This window comes from Panulirus ornatus, chromosome 6, assembly GCF_036320965.1.
Source record: "Panulirus ornatus isolate Po-2019 chromosome 6, ASM3632096v1, whole genome shotgun sequence".
Taxonomy (NCBI): domain Eukaryota; kingdom Metazoa; phylum Arthropoda; class Malacostraca; order Decapoda; family Palinuridae; genus Panulirus; species Panulirus ornatus.
This window is the reverse complement of record NC_092229.1, coordinates 12,879,248-12,901,662: the sequence shown is the minus strand read 5'-3', so window position 1 is coordinate 12,901,662 and position 22,415 is coordinate 12,879,248.

Genomic DNA, 22,415 nt, shown 5'->3' with positions numbered 1-22,415 from the left:
AGCAAGGGTGTTGATCCAACCTCCAGCTCGTTAAATGTAGCCAGTAAGACGAGATGTTCCAGAGGTACGTGCGTCAGCAAGGGGTAAACAACAGAAAACGGATGATCCAAGTTTCGCCCAGTCATAATGTGTTTGTGGCGAAGAGGAATAAAGAAAGCAAGCAGGTGTGTGTGGGTGTGATTATGGACTGATGAGGGTACGCTGTGTACGACGAAGGATGTAGTTTAGTATCTGATATTCATGCTCTCTCCTGCAAGCCAGAGGGAGCGAGTTTAAACCTCACACAGTCGAGAGGTTCATTGTTTTGCTCACGTTTTCTAAGATCGCCTTCCAGACTTTTTTTTTGTTGTTGTTGAAGGTTGATATACACTGAACGTTTTCTAGTTCTCTGGGTTTCTTCTTAGCATACGTCTTGGATTGTGTCAGTCAGGTGTCCCATGTTCACTTTCAAGAGTGAAATAAAAATGGTTGTAGAAAATTTGATTCACACCTTATCCGATGAAGGAAAACGGATAGTTGGAAAAATTGGAAAGAAAATTAAAAACGGAAACTTACTTAATGTTAGATATGCAGTGATTCTCGACAAATTGTGTGTGTATATATATATATATATATATATATATATATATATATATATATATATATATATATATATATATATATATATATGTGTGTGTGTGTGTTTAAGTGATTGCTTGAGATGACTCTGTATCTCCTGAGGCCAATGACTGGTACAACAAGGGCACTGTAGAATGAACGATTCCTACGTTACATCTGATGCAGCTTGATGTCGTATCTACGTCATCATTTTTTTGAGGCGCACACCCGCGGGTATTATTGATATTTTCCCCCACTGCCACTGGCTTGCAACTGAACATATTTTGACCCCAGCAGTAGTCGTCTGCACGACCATTTCCTCTGAGGGGGGTAGATGGTGGGATGGGGTTGTGGTGGTGCGGTTGTGGGTGGTGGAGTGTTGTCGTTGGTTCTCAGGATTTAAAGAACCTGTTTAAAGTGGATGACGGGAATGCCAGAACGTAAATGATTAGGAGCCAGCGGGGCAGGTGTTGACTGTGGGAGGAGAGCGAGCGTTTGGTGAGTAGGATTGGCGAGGAGGCCGGCGAGAGGGGGGGGGGGGAGGAGAAGGTGATGGGAAAGGAAGAGGTTAGGGTCAGCAGCAGGAGAGAGAGAGAGAGAGAGAGAGAGAGAGAGAGAGAGAGAGAGAGAGAGAGAGAGAGAGAGAGAGAGAGAGAGAGAGAGAGAGGTGATCTATAACCGCCAACGTGCATGATTGAGCTGCAGTGTGTCTCCTTCTTCAGTAGCGCTAACTGCTGAAGAAGGCTTCGCCGAACGAACGCATCTCCGCCACACTCCTCCTCCTCCTCTTCGCCACACTCCCCAACGAACCTAGATATACTCCAACTCGCGACTGACGAGTCCTCACTCTACCGTCGGCAGATACATCTTGACTTGGCCCACAACGTGATAATTTCTGCTACACGCTCGAAGTCACTGTTCTCTACCTGACCATTATGAATCGGGTCAGAGGTCCATCTTCAGTACAACCTCGAAGGGCCAGGTCAAGGGTCATTTTCTCTTTACCCTCTTGCAACTCCCTCATCTCCACTGCCCTTCAACCTAATCTTTATAGGTTAGATTAAAAGCCATCTTCACTGCACCCTCGTCTTCATCATATGCCCGACACAGCTGACCCTTGATGACTTGACTCGTTTAAGCCTAGTCACACACACACACACACACACACACACACACACACACACACACACACACACACACATGTTCTTCGCTACACACGTCATGCCTATGACCTTTGAACTTTACCTTAATCAGGTCAAGCGCACCTTCATTAACGAGGGTTAAGGTACTAATTGGTAGGGAGAATAAGCCTGGTAATAGGGATAAGAAAACTAAGGAAGAAAATGTAAGAAGGAGAGACAAGCAAAGACATTGCTCCTCACCTCACAGAGAGGGACATAGTGATGTGTGACGGGAGGTTGATACTGAAGGAGACAAATGTGAAATGGTTTTAGGGCTCAATGTAGCTAGTACATGGAAGAGTATGAACTAATTAGTTGTGAAACTAGTGTATGAAAGAGTATGAGCTAATTAGTTGTGAAACTAGTGTATGAAAAAGTATGAGCTGATTAGTTACTCTGGATTGGTCTTGCGCGAGGTCACCCGGGGGAGGGGGGGGGGGTGAAGGTAAGAGTCTGGGTACGTACGAACAGTAAGACCCTTTGTGACCTTCTGTAATGCTTTTGCGCTACCCCTCGCAGGATGAGCATGGTGGGTCGGGACAGTAAACTTGCTGGGGGAACACGAAATCGAGAGGCGAGAGAGGATGAGGTTGCGAGACAGTGTGTGTGTGTGTTATAACAACATGGGTTGTGTGAATGTATCTCCGGCTGTCGAATGTATTGCAGCAAATGAGATGTAAACCATTTCGGGATAAGACTTTTGAGTGCAGCTGGAGCTAAAGCGTCACTTGAGGAGAAGGGAATGAGAAAGAAAAGATTGAGTGGAATGATGGATTAAAGTGATTAAAAGAGTTTAGGGAAAAAGAAGACGATTATATCCACAGGTGAAAGAACGGGAAGATATCTTGTAAGAAGTTGGGAGACGTCAGATGGTTAGAAGTAAGGAAGCAAGGAAGAAAAAGGTTAAAAAGAAATGGTTGTAAGGAATGAAATAAGAATGATAAAGGTTATGAGGAGTATTCAAGAGAATAGTGAGTTTATGAGAAGATTGTTATACTGAGATGTGCAAGAAGCCAAAGAAATGTAACTTGATTGCTGGAGGAGAAGGTGAGAGTGATCCTTCCCATTTCCAGACGAGGTATATACAAAAGATGGGAGACACTGAAGAACTTTTTTTGTCTGTAGGAGCTGCAAGGGTTAGGGGCCAGATTCCCATGGATCGTGGCGGTGCGAAGGGTGAATGTGTGTGTTTATAGAGAGAAGGAACGTGAGGAGATAATGGAAGGAATAGTTAAAGTGAAGTATGTGTAGGGTCGTGGACAGGTGACTAGGGGAATGTTGAGGAATGCGTATTAAGGTGGGGTAGAAGTGTGTCTATCTGGAGTTCTGTGCCAGAGAGGAGTGTGTAGGGGACATATATATATATATATATATATATATATATATATATATATATATATATATATATATATATACCTAAGGACTGTTTGGTTGACGATTATAACCCCTTTTGTTTTTAATATACAGCTTCACTTGTTAATGAGAGAACTCTGTGGACATACGAAGTTTATTAAGCACCTGGGGGCGAGGTGTATGTCACACTTCCTGAGGAAGAAATGATGAAAAAAAAGATTGCAAGATGGAAAGTGGGAGAGGAAGGCACAGTGAATTCCTTAAGTAAGCTGTTGAGAACATTACATGTTCTGCCATACGCATATAAGCTAAGGAAATATAAGGGAAAGATGAGTAGATATGTGGTGTAGATACCGTCTTGATATGGTTGGCTATCTAGGTGGAGTTGACAGGCATGTGTTGTATGACCATCTGAAAATATTCCGTAATCACCTCCATTTTATCACCATCACTACCACCGTTACCACCGCCACTGCCCTCACCACTACCATTATCACCACAACTACCACACTACCAACATTATCACCGTCACCACCACCATTGTCACCACCACTACCGTCACCACCACCATTATCACCGTCACTACCATCACCACCACCATTATCACCGTCACTACCATCACCACCACCATTATCACCGTCACTACCATCACCGTCACTACCATCACCACCACCATTATCACCACCACTACCATCACCACCACCACCATTATCACCACTGCTACACCACCACCATTATCACCACAACTACCACACCACCACCATTATCATCACCACCACCACCATTATCACCACCACTGCCATCACCACCACCATTATCACCACCACTGCCATCACCACCACCATTATCACCACTGCTACACCACCACCATTATCACCACAACTACCACACCACCAACATTATCACCACAACTACCACACCACCAACATTATCATCACCACCACCACCATTATCACCACAACTACCACACCACCAACATTATCACCACAACTACCACACCACCACCATTATCATCACCACCACCACCATTATCACCACCACTACCATCACCACCACCATTATCACCACCACTACCATCACCACCACCACCATTATCACCACTGCTACACCACCACCATTATCACCACAACTACCACACCACCATTATCACCACAACTACCACACCACCACCATTATCACCACAACTACCACACCACCAACATTATCACCACAACTACCACACCACCACCATTATCACCACAACTACCACACCACCACCATTATCACCACAACTACCACACCACCACCATTATCACCACCACTGCCATCACCACCACCATTATCACCACTGCTACACCACCACCATTATCACCACAACTACCACACCACCACCATTATCACCACAACTACCACACCACCAACATTATCACCACCACTACCACCACCATTATCACCACCACTGCCACAGGTATCACCACCACCATTATCACCACCACAGGTATCACCACCACCATTATCACCACCACTGCCACAGGTATCACCACCACCATTATCACCACCACAGGTATCACCACCACCATTATCACCATTATCACCACCACAGGTATCACCACCACCATTATCACCACCACAGGTATCACCACCACCATTATCACCACCACTGCCACAGGTATCACCACCACCATTATCACCACCACAGGTATCACTACCACCATTATCACCATTATCACCACTACAGGTATCACCACCACCATTATCAGACGCCGATGACTATAGTGAGGGTTCGTTGTAAAGATTATGACGTGCTTTGTGTTTTTCTTGAAACATACGATTGAGAGAATGTTTCGTAGTTGTGTGGGGGGGTGCTGCTGCTGCATCCCAGGTGGTTGGCTGTCTTTGAAGTGAGGTTGATGAAGAGGAGCAAGACTAGAAAAGGACGAAATGAGTAGAAGGGGAGGAAGATGGCGCTGCCAGAAAGGGTAGGTGGGATGTTCCTATCTCGGTGTGTGTGATACCTTTTTTTCCCCGCGTGACGGCGGGAGGATGGATGGATAGATAGATAGATAGATAGATAGATATAAGGATAGATAGATAGAAAGAAGGATGGATAGATAAACAGATAGGAGGGATAGATAGATAGGTAGAAGGATGGATAGATAAATAAATAGTTGGGATGGATAGATAGATAGAAAGATGCATAGATAGACAGAGGGATGGATAGATAGATAGATAGAAGGATGGACAGATAGATTGGGTGTAAGGCAGCCAATGAGACACGAGCTGGGAGTCAGGGTTGGAATCTCATGGTTTCCGACAGCTGTCCTCAAGACGATATACTTCACCCGGGGAAGAAGACAAGTGTCTTAACTCAAGAAAGAAAAAGATTCAGAGCTAAATCTGCACGTAAGAAACACACACACACACACACACTCACACATACACACACACACACACACACACACACACACACACACACACACACACACACACCCCACACACACACTTACACACACACACACACATATGCACACACATACCTCCCTACACACACACTCTCACACATACACCCCCCACACACACGCATACACCCCCACACACATATGCACACACATACCTCCCACCACACACACACACACACACACACACACACACACACACACACACACACACACACACACACACTCATACACCCCCCAACACATACACCCCCACACACATATGCACACACATACCTCCCTCCACACACACACACACTCACTCACACATACCCCCCCACACACACGCATACACCCCCACACACATATGCACACATATACCTCCCAACACACACACACACACACACACACACACACACACACACACTCACTCACACACATATTGTATATAGTACAATAAGAAGTAAAAACAGTAACAGATCAGTGACTAATCTTTTTGAATTACAATGAGGACTCATGCAGAGAATTTTAGTAGCTTTGGCCCCAAAGATTATTCTACCAAGTTGAAATTACACAAGCGAAACACACACACAGTCAACCTCTTAAATGGAGGTTACGTGGATTGAATACCTTTGACAATCAGAAGTTAGCAAGTGACTGTCAGACAGACAGTAACGTGTCCGAGTGGATGGCCTCTCCTCGTTGTCTGATGACGGTGACGTACAGTGAGTGACTCAAAACAACAGAGAACACAAGGGCATGATGTCACGATGGAAGCGCGGCGATGTGCGAGTTATCACAGACCGAGCAAGACAGTCGGCCAACGCTGTGCAGCGCTGCTGTGCTGCTGCTGCTGTGTGTGTGTGTGTGTGTGTGTGTGTGTGTGTGTGTGTGCGCCATTAACTCGTAGACACCTTAGGGGAGACGTTAGAGTGATTGCGTGGGGCGGAGAGAGAGAGAGAGAGAGAGAGAGAGAGAGAGAGAGAGAGAGAGAGAGAGAGAGAGAGAGAGAGAGAGCTGACGTCGCAGAGGGAATATTCGGAGCTTGTCGACTAGTAGGAAGGGGGGGCGGGTGCAGTCACCAGGGGACCACAGGCAGTGATTAGCGTAGCACAACACAGTGCATAGGAGTTACACACCCGAGACTTCTACATGGAGGCTCTTCGGTTCACTCGAAGCATCAAAGATCACTCAGGGAGGCGCCAGTCACTATCCATCAATGTATACAACGAAGTGTTTATCTTAGCAAAACATACATTACAGCGTACACACACCCCAATTCTGCTGGAGGTTTATATAGACAGGGCAACAGCAACGTGTAACCAAAACACATGCGTCTGGAGCTTTACCCTCGTACGCCTGTACATATTTCAAGTCTTCTCTTCCATTTCAAACCGTCCCTTCCCCTGTCCCACCTTTCACCCCCCTTCCCCCTCTCCTGTAACCAGTCTTGGAAAAAGAAAGAAGAAATATGTTGCCGGAGATCGGATAAAAAGATAGCTGTTTCACTAGGATAGTGTCGTCAGGACGAATTTGATAGGAGGAGGTGATTAGCTGAGCCAGGAGGGAGGCTCCTAATTGAGGGGAGGTGCATATCACCTCGACTGGGGTCCCTCAAGGCGGTTACCCAGAGGAAGCAGTTTTGCTTACGCCGGTGCGATGCTGGGATGACGTTACCACAACAGAGGCCCTGGGCCCACACTGGCTGGCTGGCTGGCTGGGTGAGGGAGAGGAGCAGAACGTGATGCTGACTCGGGGAATCTTCGAAGGCAAGAACCTCACGCCTCGTCAGGAACACTTCAGCACTTTGGCGTTGGGCAAGTGCTTGTTGCTGCCACTTGTTAGGCACTGGTCCACTGACGAAAGACTGTACGTAAGAACGACCGCCACTGTGCCACCACTGTAAGTACGTCTGTGTGTACTAAGGACTCGCTCCTTCAACCACTGTAAGTACGTCTGTGTGTAGTGAGGACTCGCTCTTTCAACCACTGTAAGTAGGTCTGTGTGTAGTGAGGACTCGCTCCTTCAACCACTGTAAGTACGTCTGTGTGTAGTGAGGACTCGCTCTTTCAACCACTGTAAGTAGGTCTGTGTGTAGTGAGGACTCGCTCCTTCAACCACTGTAGAGAACACATTGTTAAAAGGTGAAGAGTTAATGTTCTTGGCGTTTTCAGCTGTTATTTAGAAAGTGAATTTCTGTTGCAAGTGGAATGCGCAGGTGATAGCAGAGTAGACTCGTACCCAGCTATCAGAGTCTACTGTCTCGCTGGGCTGTCTCGTTCTCACTATATGTCTATCCAACGAAGGCTGGTCACCGAAGCAATACTGAACCACCTCTGTGTCTCTCTACAGCTCTCTGTTCACCACAGCCCGCCGTGATGTAGAGTATGAGCCTCTAAAGTCCTTGATAGAAAACGTCACATCTACCAGCCATATCATCCTGTAATTTAAACTCACTTTCTTTGTCCGAAAAAACATTTTTGAGGGTACAGTCTCCTTTGTTCTTAACGTCTATTATGTGCACGAGAACTCCTGATATATATATATATATATATATATATATATATATATATATATATATATATATATATATATATATATATATAACGACTTCATCAGTCCAAGGGTACACTGTCCGCCTACTAACCTCGGTGGTTTGGGTTCGACCCACGAGCTGCACATAGTAAAATTAAGATGGATTTTTCACGTGACCCATTACTTCGTTCTCATACACAGCCATTACCGAGAGGAAATTCTCCTTAGGGCGATTTGCCATGTCCTCTGGGGACTCCATTGTGAGCGTGCCTTCTCACCCTGCTTGGCCCCAGCAGTGTCTGGTCACAGGGGCCCCACGTTAGAGCTGCTGCAGCTGCTGCTTAGGAAAGACAACTTTAAAATGTCCATCGGTAGCCCAGGGGTACGCTATCCGCCCGCCGTTCCCGGTGACCCGGGTTCGATCCTCTGGCGCGCGCGGTGATGATAGTGTGAGGAGTGATTTACATGTGAACGTTATATGTTCTACTGTACGTATGTGTTTATATGATTGTGTGTGTGTGTGTGTTACCCCGTCTCTTAACTTTGTATAAGTTTAATGTCTTTACCTCTGTTTACACACACACAAGCGCACATTCACCCCCAGCTTATGCCAGCTGCTTGTGTATGTATGTGTTTGTATGTATTTTGTGTAAATATCTGTTTTTTTATTGACGTAACATACTTTTCTCCGGTGTCCTTCAAGACAACAAGAAACAGTATGTCGTCTGTATAGGATCCTTACGTATAACAGAACATTCTATTACTTAGGTCGTCAATTTTTCTTACTATATTGCCGGTCTATTTAATTAAAGACGTCGTGATCACCATGATTACTGTAAAACCCCCTGGGGGTTGGCACGCCTCAACACCGTGGGGGAAAAAACCTTGCAAATGAGGGATCGTGTTCATCATGATCATGCGGTGTTGTGAATGGATTTATCTTCATCGCGCAAGTCGAATATTCAGGATCTTCTCGGTCGTGTACGCGAAGTGTGTGTGTGTGTGTGTATTTGGTCTTTGGCTGTGATATTCGCCGTGAACATCGGGGTGGGAGGAAGGCGGGGGGGAGGCAGGCATAATTCCTTCTCTCTCTCTCTCTCTCTCTCTCTCTCTCTCTCTCTCTCTCTCTCTCTCTCTCTCTCTCTCTCCCAGTCATTGCTCGTGGTATCAGGCTGGTCCAGGGAGACCTCTGTGGACGGGTTTAATTTCGGTAATGTGATGGGAGAATATTTTCTCTGCGAGGCGTACATGTGTGTGTGCGATTGTCACGTTTCACGGCGAGGGAGGGAGGAAGGGTCGGGTCTCTCTCTCTCTCTCTCTCTCTCTCTCTCTCTCTCTCTCTCTCTCTCTCTCTCTCTCTCTCTCTCTCTCTTTCTCTCTCTTTCCCAAGAGGACGAATCGATCCTCCTCGGACGTGTGTTGCACGGGTGGGGATTCGAACGGAAGTCCATGTATTGGGGAGGTGGATATAGAAACTAAGTGTTCCAGCTAGGGGGAAGAAGAAGGAGGAGGAGGAGGAGGGTGGGGTCTGGGCTAGTGAGAGAGAGAGAGAGAGAGAGAGAGAGAGAGAGAGAGAGAGAGAGAGAGAGAGAGAGAGAGAGAGAGAGGAGGGTTTTGGCGCGCATTCACTGCTTCATCATTGATACGTTCCTCAGTGCCTGTGAATGTTTGAGCTGTCGCCTGTCCTCTTCCGAATCCAGTGGGACTGCGTGTCCCTGCTACAGTGGGACTGCTTGTCTCCATTGCAGTGGGACTACTTGTCTCTGGGACAGTGGGACTGCTTGTCTCTACTGCAGTGGGACTGCTTGTCTCTGGGACAGTGGGACTGCTTTTCTCTGGTCCATTGGAATTGAAACCATGTCATGTCTGTCTATGTCCTTCATTGCCCCTAATGATCTACAATGCTCCCTCATTACCCCTAATGATCTACCTTGCTCCCTCATTACCTCTAATGATCTACCATGCTCCCTCATTGCCCCTTATGATCCACCATGGTCCCTCATTACCCCTTATGATCCACTATGCTCCCTCATTACCTTTGATGATCCACCATACTCCCTCATTACCCCTAATGATCTACCATGCTCCCTCATTACCTTTGATGATCCACCATACTCCCTCATTACCCCTAATGATCTACCATGCTCCCTCATTACCCTTAATGATCTACCATGGTCCCTCGTTACCCCTAATGATCCACCATGCTCCCTCATTACCCCTTATGATCCACCATGCTCCCTCATTACCTCTAACGACCTGCCATAACCCTCGTTGAGTTCGTCCACTGGAACCACGCGTTACCACACGAACGTCTATTTCGTTATCCAGTCGTGCACAATTGTTCGTCGGTCATTAATGAAGTGTTTAATTAGGGCAATGAGCCTCACTCTCCCTCCCTCCCTCTCTCTCTCTCTCTCGTCTCCCCCGTCTCCGTCGCCCCCGTCTCCGTCACCCCCCCCACCCCACGGGACTGATGCCGTGGGGGGGGGGGGATGAGAGGGAGGGGGCGACTCCTTCCTCCAGATTGACGGGGGGGGGGGGGGGGGGGGGGGGGTGCGACTCCTCCTGCAGGAGTACGACGTACGTACGTAATGTCGTTCTCGATGACGTACATCATCGCCGCTTTCAGAAGCAGATCTGCTCATCAGGTCGCTCAACTGCTTTCCCCTTACATCTGATGCTGAACCTGCTGATGAACGTTACTTATATATATATATATGTATATATATATATATATATATATATATATATATATATATATATATATATATATGTATATATATATATATATTCGTTTTTTTTTTCATACTATTCGCCATTTCACGTGTTAGCGAGGTAGCGTTAAGAACAGAGAACTGGGCCTTTGAGGGAATATCCTCACCTGGCCCCCTTCTCTGTTCCTTTTTTTTTGGAAAATTGAAAAAAACGAGAGGGGTAGGATTTCCAGCCCCCTGCTGCCTCCCCTTTTAGTCGCCTTCTACGACACGCAGGGAATACGTGGGAAGTATTCTTTCTCCCCTATCCCCAGGGATAATGTATATATATATATATATATATATATATATATATATATATATATATATATATATATGTATATTATATTCTTGTCTTATTATACTTTTTTCTGCCTTGTTTGCAGGTGTTATAGCAAGGTAGCACCAAAAAGAAAATATATTCTCGAAACTTTAATCAACTTTAGTAACTTAAGTCGAGTTGGAGACTCGTTATTTGCATCGCCATTTCCGTAATTACTTGGTCTTAACTACATTTTTATTTTCTTTTTTTTTTTGCGATGTTAGATTTTGCCCTCGTTTCCCAGATTTTTTTTTTAGATCCAAGTGTTTTTGAAAAGTTAAGCACGCACAGACACACACACACACACACACACACACACCCACCCAAACACAGACAGACAGACGCACACATACACACACACACACACACACATATATATATATATATATATATATATATATATATATATATATATATATATATATATATATATATATATAATATCTTTCTTTCTTTCATACTATTCGCCATTTCCCGCATTAGCGAGGTAGCATTAAGAACAGAGGACTGGACCTTTGAGGGAATATCCTCACCTGGACCCCTGCTCTGTTCCCTCTTTTGGAAAATTGAAAAAAAAAAAACAAGAGGGGAGGATTTCCAGCCCCCCGCTCCCTTCCCTTTTAGTCGCCTTCTACGACACGCAGGGAATACGTGGGAAGTATTCTTAATCCCCTATCCCCAGGGATAATATATATATATATATATATATATATATATATATATATATATATATATATATATATATATATATATATATATATATATATATAATTTTTTTTCCCCTTTATGGAACTAGTGCAGTACAATATTTCCATCTATGTTCCTTCAATCTTCAGAGACCTACATCATCCCTACGTCGCTCCAGTTCAGGCCTTTCCTTTCCTTTTTTATTTTCTTTCTCTCACTTCGTGAAGTGTAGACTGCCAGTCTGGCGCTGCACTGGTTCAATGGAAACGACCTACCTTTTGGTTCCGACGTGCTGAACAGTCCATAAGGGAACTGATGCTTTCCCATCATCACACGAATGGCATTATGAAGAGCATTTGAAGATACAACTCGCCCAAACCATAGGAATTATCTCTCTTATTGTGTTTTGTTTCTATCCTGAGGCGTAGGGATTGTGAGGGTGGGTTGGGTGGAGAAAGGGATTCGTAAGCAATACCTGATGTTGTGTTGGAAGAAGAATCGCTCCTCCGTTGTTTGTAGAGGAGTGATGTCGGTCCAACCCCGCAGGTACCAGAGCCAAAAGTCCAAGCGTCTTTTGAAAGATTGGTGAGAGAGAGAGAGAGAGAGAGAGAGAGAGAGAGAGAGAGAGAGAGAGAGAGAGAGAGAGAGAATGTTAGTTATCCAATATCATTAAATAAAAATTTTTGTCGCATGCTAAGAGTGAAATTGTCTATCTACTTTAAATACATGTAGAGTAAGACTGCGTTCAGTCGTTGAAATGATGCATTTTTTTTATCTAATCAGCTTTTAATAATATTTTGTAATGTATTTTTGTAAGCTAAAGCGCTTTTTTTTTGAGCTATTCCTAATGAATACGTAATTGGTATTTAGCAATCGTAAGCTGAGGTATTCATATTGAAACTATTCTTTTTCGCAATAAACTTTCTCGACTCTATTTTCCTGTGATCTTAATGCCAGAGTCGCCATATATTTGCAAACAGGATTGTTTTAAGGTGAGGAAGGAGTGCGAGTTACTGGGAGGCGTACGAGGGCAACTGGCATGAAAATGGCACAAGAGCGCAAATGAGATATGGGATCGGAGCAATAATGTATGTACGTCAGAGGGATAAAGAAAATGTTTCTGAAGGTGAATAGTGTTAGAATGTAAGAACAAATGAAAAAAATAACTAAAGAGAACAGATAAAAAGATGGTAACAGAGGAAAACAGAGGTGAAAGAGCGATGGATAATGTATATTGTAGAAATGCTGAATGTGTTACTGACAGGGTGACTGATGTGGTGTGGCTGAAACTTAGAATATTGATTTAGAACATGACTGAATTAGTTTTTTTTTTCCATAGCATCGTAATGAGTATATCTGATGGTCATTAAAACTTTGCTTACTTTTACATGATGACGCATTTTTATCAATAGTTAGATAGTCAGTTTCCCTCCAAGCGGTGGTAATTCCAGACCGATAAAAAAAAAAGGTGTAAGAATGATGCCAATATTATATATTTTTACGAAATTCATTAATAGTGAAAATGATGATAATTTTTCTTCTTTTCGTACGTGCTCGTTAAATCCCATGTGAGCGAGGTAGCGACAGGAACCTATATAACTGAACCTTTGAGAGTTAAGAATCCTCGCTTGTCTCGTCCTCCTCTTCCTTGTTTTGGGAAGTAATACAGGAGGGGGAAAAGATTTCCAGTCCACTCCACTTCCGCCACCTTTTGCCCCCTCCTACGACGCGCAGGAGACACGTGGGCAGTATTCTTTCTCCTTAGTACTTAGGATAAATGATGATAATAATGATAATGAAGATAATAATGATATTGATGATAAGATAATAATGATAATAATGATAATGATAATAATAATAATAGTAATGTTGATAATGATAGTACCACTACTACTAATAATAATGATAATAATGATATTAATGATAATAATAATGATAGTAATGTTGATAATGATAGTACCACTACTACTAATAATAATGTTAATAATGATATTAATGATAATAATAATGATAGTAATGTTGATAATGATAGTACCACTACTACTAATAATAATGTTAATAATGATATTAATGATAATAATGATAATAGTAATGTTGATAATGATAATAATGATGATGATAATAATGATACGAATAATAATGATGATAGCAATGTTGATGATGAAAATAGCACTAATAGTCGTATTAATGATAATTTGAACCGACTTTCTTCACGTCAGCTTAATTGATTATGCCTCAGGTGAGGTTGTAGATACACCATGACTTTATTGACCCCGGAGCTGAGGTCATGACGGACCAGCGACCTAACTTGGCTTTAAAGGCGCTGTTGTTTAGTAAGCTTGGGGGGGAGGTCATCACGGTTCGCCACACTAATTAATCCCGAACTGCTTCGTTGAACACACCTGAATAGATTGATTAGCCCCCCAGGTAGCCTGATGAAGGCGAGGCGATCTGACTCATCAGTAATTACCTCGAGGTTCGGAGGGGGGAGCGGGGAGGGGGGGGGGTGTCTGACGGGTGTCGAGGGTGTGTTGTCACCATCGTGTCTCCCCCGGGGGGGGGGGGAGGAGGAGGAGGGTGTTGCTCTTACAAGCCAGTGTTGACGGGCGGAGGTGTTGCTGTTGCTGGAGAGGTGCAGGTGTTGCTGATGCTGGACTGTATGCTGGAGAGGTGCAGGTGTTGCTGATGCTGGACTGTATGCTGGAGAGATGCAGGTGTTACTGATGCTGGACTGTATGCTGGAGAGGTGGAGGTGTTACTGATGCTGGACTGTATGCTGGAGAGGTGGAGGTGTTGCTGATGCTGGACTGTATGCTGGAGAGATGCAGGTGTTGCTGATGCTGGACTGTATGCTGGAGAGGTGCAGGTGTTGCTGATGCTGGACTGTATGCTGGGGAGGTGCAGGTGTTGCTGATGCTGGACTGTATGCTGGAGAGGTGCAGGTGTTGCTGATTGATGCTGGACTGTATGCTGGAGAGGTGCAGGTGTTACTGATGCTGGACTGTATGCTGGAGACGGTGGAGGTGTTACTGATGCTGGACTGTATGCTGGAGAGGTGGAGGTGTTGCTGATGTTAGACCAACTGCTAGCGGGATGCAGGTGTTACTGACACTATTATGATTGCTAGAGTCGTATTGCTGGCGTTAGCCTAACTACTAGTACAGATAGGCCTATACACACAGCAGCTGTGAGTATTTGTAGGTGTTAATAGGAGAGAGAGAATGCGCTTGAGACAAGTATTTCATCACAGTTGGTGTAGATATACGTGCAGGTAATGAAGGAGTTGTTTGATTCTGGTCTTACCGAAGTGGTTCAGCCACGTAGGAGCCTCAGTGCACAAATGGTGTACGTTGCAGTACGCAGATAGTGCCGTATATGTAGCGTCCATCATGTATCCTTAGTATATACACAGTAAGGAATCTTAAATACACCGTAGAGTTCTGGGTATATCGACTTGCTCGCCTCGGAATAATGAAGAAGTTGTCTTACTCACCGTAGAGTGATGGGGGAATTCGTCTTGTTCACCTCAGAATAGTTCAGATGTGTTGTCTACGCAACTCTTAGAGTGGTGGAGAACTGGTCTTACTCACTTAACTCACCTCAGGGTGATGGAGAACTGGTCTTACTCACGTTAGAATAGTGCAGACGTGGTATTTACTCCCTTTAGAGTAATAAAGAAGAGGTCTTACCTTAAAGTAAGTGACAAATGACTGAGAATAATGCAAAAGTGGTCTTACTCAAGGATCGTACCGTTTGTGCCCAAGTATCGTACCGTCGCGCTGACGTGGGGTTGTGAGGATTTCAGTGTAGTACTGTACCGTTCGAGGCGGCCTAGCGCAACCCCAAACGCACACCCTCCTCCTCGCCTGCGGTTCACGGACGCAATATGCAGGTCAGCGCTGCAACTGATTGCCACTACAACTCAGCAATTGCACTCGAAGGAATTTTTGGACTGCTGATTGAATTTCCTGCGAGTAAGGGGGAAAAAAAAAGAAGAAAAAACAGCGATCACTTACAAATCATGTCGACCATGTACGTGACTGTGCCTCAGTCGACATCAACAATTAATTTCGGAGGTTCGAGGGCGTGGTTCGAGGACGTGGTTTCGGGGGCGTGGTTCGATCGGGTATTTAGATATGTGCACACGTGAGGGGGGCTGGCTGGATTTCATAGCCTCATTAATGTATTCTGATTTCATGGGTATATTCTATCACCTTAGCAACAGCTGTAATTTGGGAATGCTTGGGGTCAGGGTCAGGGTTGGATGGGTGCTCTGGTGAAGAGGAGGGAGTCGAGAAGGAAGGATAGGGGAGTATATTTTATAATGGTAATAAACAGGGTATGGGCAAGAGATTTATCCAGGTTAGTGTTTCCCCATTTCGAAATGGCATTGTTAGGATAAGAGGGGAAGAGGGGTGACAGAAAACCCTGGGAACACCACTGTTGTTAGGATAAGAGGGGGAAGGAGGGGGTGACAGAAAACACTAGGGAACACCACTGTTGTTAGGGTAAATGGGAGGAGGGAGGGATGAAGTGACTCCATCAACAAACACTTGAGTGGATTTACATGGCAGAGGAGACATCAGGGAAACCGGAAAGGAAGGAAGTTTAGAATGCAAACACTTACCCCAGACTGTATCAAAAGCTTTGCAGACATCGAGGACCACCACAAGAGAAAGAGAGTCTCTCTAAGAGTCGTATATTCATTTTCCTTTCGCGGTCTTTTTTTCCGTATAGCCTACCCATGCACGAATGCAGATACTATCACTGCGCACGCATCAAGTCCATATACGCATACAGAGATGCATGCACATAACGCACATCTATGAACACACACACACACACACACACACACACACACACACACAGCGCGCGCATAAAAACACCTTATCAAAGACGCGTTTCAAAGACTTGTCGTCAGACGCTGGCAGCGGCCACTCTTGGGGGTAAGACAGAGCCAATCCCGTCGTAAGCCTGAGAAAGATATTCACAGGCCTTGCAACCCGACCCCGTAAGTGAACCTCACCACTCGGGTAGAGGAGCCAGCTCGAAGCTTCAGTGACTATACGACACGTACGTCTCTTAATAGACGAGGGAAGTGATGATCCAGAGACCATTATTCCCGGGTCTGTCTCTCCGTCTTCTTGAAGGACCTCAGGAGCCATCACCAGGGTCTTGGCAGACCACGAACGATGCTGTATGTAGTATGGTACCCTTGGATATGGTGATCTGGCCTTTCACTAGGTCAAAGGCGAGGCCATGATACCCATGGGGCCGTCCGTATGCATCTTAGTGGTCAAGGGTCGTTATGTCGTTCTCGAGGGGGTAGTTTCATCGTGTTCAGGAGGATATATGACGTATGTTAAGAAGGGATGGTGGTTAGGTTGGTCGAGGATGTGTCAGAGACAGACAGTCTTGTGTTCACACTCGGTTATGAGGAAGGACTTACGTAAGACACTCGCTGTGCTGCTCTCTCTCTCTCTCTCTCTCTCTCTCTCTCTCTCTCTCTCTCTCTCTCTCTCTCTCTCTCTCTCTCTCTCTCTCTCTCTCTCTCTCTCTCTCTCTCTCTCTCTCTCTCTCTCTCTCTTTATCTTTTCCCAGGAGGGTGGTGAAGTAGTAGCAGCGCCTACCCCCCCCTCACCCCCTCCCCTTATCCAATGGGGTGTCGTGTTACCCCATATCCCAAATGACTGGGGGAAAAAGAGAGAGTAACAAAAAAGGTGGAGGGGATGGGGGAAACTCTCCTGGAATCCCCTGGATTACATGAGCGGATATCAGAACCTGGCCACCACAAACCTCCACATATTGCCGATGCCTTTTCATTTTTCAGCCTGACTAGAGCGGCCCTCCCTGCCTCCCTTTACCACCAACCCCCCTTCCCCTTCTTCCCTCCACCTCCCATGTGGGAGGGCTGGAGCAGCTCCATCGAGTGTCGGGTCAGTAGACATCACCCACGTACCAGCAGGTGGCAGCTGGTCACTATGGGAGGATGGGCCTTAAAGAGTTCCTCACAGTAGGAGCTCCTGGCAGGGATGGCCCCAAACGAGGCCACCAGCCTAGGGTATGATAACTCGGAAGTTGCTAAAGCTGGATGGACAAGAATGGAAAACCTTCGGCGCTGAACATCACAGTGTGGGAGGCCATTATCATTGTCCTTAGCAGTTTCCCCTTCCCCTAATGTCCCTTGACTTACCGGGGGTTCCCAGGTGGACCCTCACTGGGGGTAATCTGTTTACTGTAAGATCTTGTCCACAGAGTGAGTTAGCTCAGAGGCGCGAGGTCTCCAAGGACCAGCGAGGCGAGGAAGTAATGAGGTATTGGTCCTCTCCTTACTAGTGTTTAAGACACCCAGTCTTCCTAGAAATATATATATATATATATATATATATATATATATATATATATATATATATATATATATATATATATAGATATAATATGAACATTCTGAAAATATTATTTGTGCTTCAGATAGAGAGATTTTTGTTTAAAACTTCGTGGAGGAATATGTATATTTTTTCCATTTTCACACACACTGCTCACAAAATTGGACGTTGGGGGATTTGTAGACTAAACACAGCCAGGTTCCGAAGAGCAATTTTAATCACACGATAACTCATGCGCACGTTAAACACGAATGTAGTGAATTATGAATAAAGGAATTATATTTACAAAGTGACCAAAGCTACAGTATATATATATATTATCCCTGGGGATAGGGGAGAAAGAATACTTCCCACGTATTCCCTGCGTGTCGTAGAAGGCGACTAAAAGAGGAGGAAGCGGGGGCTGGAAATCCTCCCCTCTCGCTTTTTTTCTTTTTATAATTTTCCAAAAGAGGGGACAGAGAAGGGGGCCAGGTGAGGGTATTCCCTCAAAGGCCCAGTCCTCTGCTCTCAACGCTACCTCAACATGAGTTTGTGTGCCCACATATTCGTCTACATAACGTGTGTGTGTCCTTGTGTATGGTGATGTAATCCTGTTTTGAAGCCAGATGGTCATTTGTCCTTGAGCACCCGGACCCTTGTCAGAGGCGTGAGATCCAGTTGTCAATCAGTTACGGAATATCTCACCACCGTACCTGGACATGTCATCGCTGCAGGTTTAAACAAGACGACCAACGAGTGTGAACTACGCAGAATGTGCGACGGTAGGATACTCCAACCAATCACGAGTGCTCTTAGTCCCCATAGCCAATCAAGGGTAGCGTTATAGCAGCAGGGTGTGGACGTTCGTCTTTACTTGTAATAGAAACCCATGACACCCGCTGAGATTTGATTCCTCTCTCTCTACCCCAGCGAGGTAAGTGGTGTCCCCCCCCCATGCTGTAAGCCTGTAAGCCCGTTACCCGAGTGCTGTGCTGTAAGCCCGTTACGGCTGTAAGCCCGTTATAATTGAGTATCAAAGTGTAATGTTATCGAAGAATTTGTCATAAAGGAAAGAGATCTCGTGGCTTGAAATCTTATCTGGAATGTTCACTCATGTTCAGTGTTAACTCGTGTTCAATGTTAACTCATGTTCAAATGTTAACTCATGCTCAGTGTTAACTCATGTTCAATGTTAACTCATGTTCAGTGTTAACTCATGTTCAATGTTAACTCATGTTCAGTGTTAACTCATGTTCAGTGTTAACTCATGTTCAATGTTTACTCATGTTCAGTGTTAACTCATGTTCAATGTTAACTCATGTTCAAATGTTAACTCATGCTCATTGTTAAACTCATGTTCAGTGTTCACGTAAATGAGTTGTGCCCTTAGTGTGTTTATCTTTGTACACTTCAATTCCTTTTCAGTATAAGTAGTTGTAATGCTGGTCTTTGAATCAATCCCATAACTTTCGGATAGTGTTGTCCTGTTGTGAGACATAACAGATCTAACGTCCTTGCAAGACAAGGATCAGTATAGTATTTGTAACACATATATGTTACTGGCGACCTTGCCCGAATAAGTATCGAGTTCGTAACAATATATATATATATATATATATATATATATATATATATATATATATATATATATATATATATTTTTTTTTTTTTTTTTTTTTTTTTTTATACTTTGTCGCTGTCTCCCGCGTTTGCGAGGTAGCGCAAGGAAACAGACGAAAGAAATGGCCCAACCCCCCCCCCCCCCATACACATGTACATACACACGTCCACACACGCAAATATACATACCTACAAAGCTTTCCATGGTTTACCCCAGACGCTTCACATGCCTTGATTCAATCCACTGACAGCACGTCAACCCCTGTATACCACATCGCTCCAATTCACTCTATTCCTTGCCCTCCTTTCACCCTCCTGCATGTTCAGGCCCCGATCACACAAAATCTTTTTCACTCCATCTTTCCACCTCCAATTTGGTCTCCCTCTTCTCCTCGTTCCCTCCACCTCCGACACATATATCCTCTTGGTCAATCTCTCCTCACTCATTCTCTCCATGTGCCCAAACCATTTCAAAACACCCTCTTCTGCTCTCTCAACCACGCTCTTTTTATTTCCACACATCTCTCTTACCCTTACGTTACTTACTCGATCAAACCACCTCACACCACACATTGTCCTCAAACATCTCATTTCCAGCACATCCATCCTCCTGCGCACATCTCTATCCATAGCCCACGCCTCGCAACCATACAACATTGTTGGAACCACTATTCCCTCAAACATACCCATTTTCGCTTTCCGAGATAATGTTCTCGACTTCCACACATTTTTCAAGGCTCCCAAAATTTTCGCCCCCTCCCCCACCCTATGATCCACTTCCGCTTCCATGGTTCCATCCGCTGACAGATCCACTCCCCGATATCTAAAACACTTCACTTCCTCCAGTTTTTCTCCATTCAAACTCACCTCCCAATTGACTTGACCCTCACCCCTACTGTACCTAATAACCTTGCTCTTATTCACATTATATATATATATATATATATATATAATATATATATATATATATATATATATATATATATATATATAATCGTGGTTATAGGGGAGAAAGAACACTACTGACGTATACTCTGAGTGTCACACAGAAGACGATGAAGTTGGGCTGTGTCCCCGACCCGCCCGCGGCGTCCCACAAGGCATGTAGATGGGTCCCTTGTACTTCCCCTGTTTTGGATATGATCTCCTGATGGATGATGAATGAACCTTCCCGCTCGGTGGATGCTCGCACGTCCACGCCTCCTCACGTCGGTGCCAGCGTCGACGTCAGCTGGAGGTAAGAGAACACCAGTCAGCAGGGCGTGGAGGCTTCACAGCTTTCCTCTGTTGCTTGGTCAGCCCATAACGTGTCTCGGTGTGTCGCCCAGGATGATGATTCTAAGGTCTCGGGAACTGGGTCTCTACAGCATCGTCATATCCTCCAGCTGTCGCGTGTATAAAGGGAAGTTTCTTGAGTGCGAGATGCGGGAACGCCGTAGACTGTACTGCCCAGATCACAAGTTATAGGTGGGTTGGTGGGTAGGTGATGGAGGAGGAGGAGGTTGCGGGGAGGAGGAGGGGGGTAAGGAGTTGATGGTTCTTACCCCCCCACGACACATTTTTCTTTTGGGAGCTCGTTTTCTATAAACTTTGGCGGGTCTGAGTCTGGCTCTTGAAAAATGAATCCATTCCTTACCTAAACTTGAACAGGGACGCCCCTGAGGTGTGTTCACATCACGACCTCAAACAAGGAGCAGTGATAAGTTCACGTATATGTCAGCAGGTTTACCTGGGTGATTATATATATATTGGAGCGGGTGGCTGGAAATCCTCCCCTCTCGTGTTTTTTTTTTAATTTTCCAAAAGAAGGAACAGAGAAGGGGGCCAGGTGAGGATATTCCCTGTAAGGCCTAGTCCTCTGTTCTTAACGCTACCTCGCTAATGCGGGAAATGGCGAATAGTATGAAAGAAAAAGAAAGATATATATATATATATATATATATATATATATATATATATATATATATATATATATATATGATATAATATTGCAGTTGCGTTTAGTTGAATATTTCAATATTCGTATTTGTGTGTCTATTCTTTGAAATTTAGAAGATTGAATTTAAGTTTCGAATATCATAAAGAAATTAGACCTACGTGTAATCAAAGGTTAAGACCTTGCTGAAAATTGAAAGTTTTTACGATTTCTGAATCTAATGACAATTTCTTAACAAGTGATTCATAATGAGTCTGGTGACGAGGGGACTGAGGAGTGCATTAATCGATTGCGAGGAGCCTGCAGACGCTGGCAGCGTAGCCAGAACTGTGTCGAGTGTTAGGGTTAACATTAACATTACAGTCATGGATCGGACTGCGTCGCCAGCAGTGAGGACCTCATTAATGAGGCTGAGTAGCCTCATGATCTTCCCCTCCCCTGCCTTGACGAGAAGTGGTGGTAAAATTATGAGGTGTGGGGAGGGGGGGGGGAAATATTGAGGAACGTTGCTTAAATCTTCAAGTGTGTGTGTGTGTGTGTGTGTGTGTGTGTGTGTGTCTTGCGAAATTTGTTTGGATGCCGTGCGATCATGTCCCTTTGGGAGGGATGGGGAAAGGAGATGCTGCAATCCCATCCTCCCTCCTCTCAT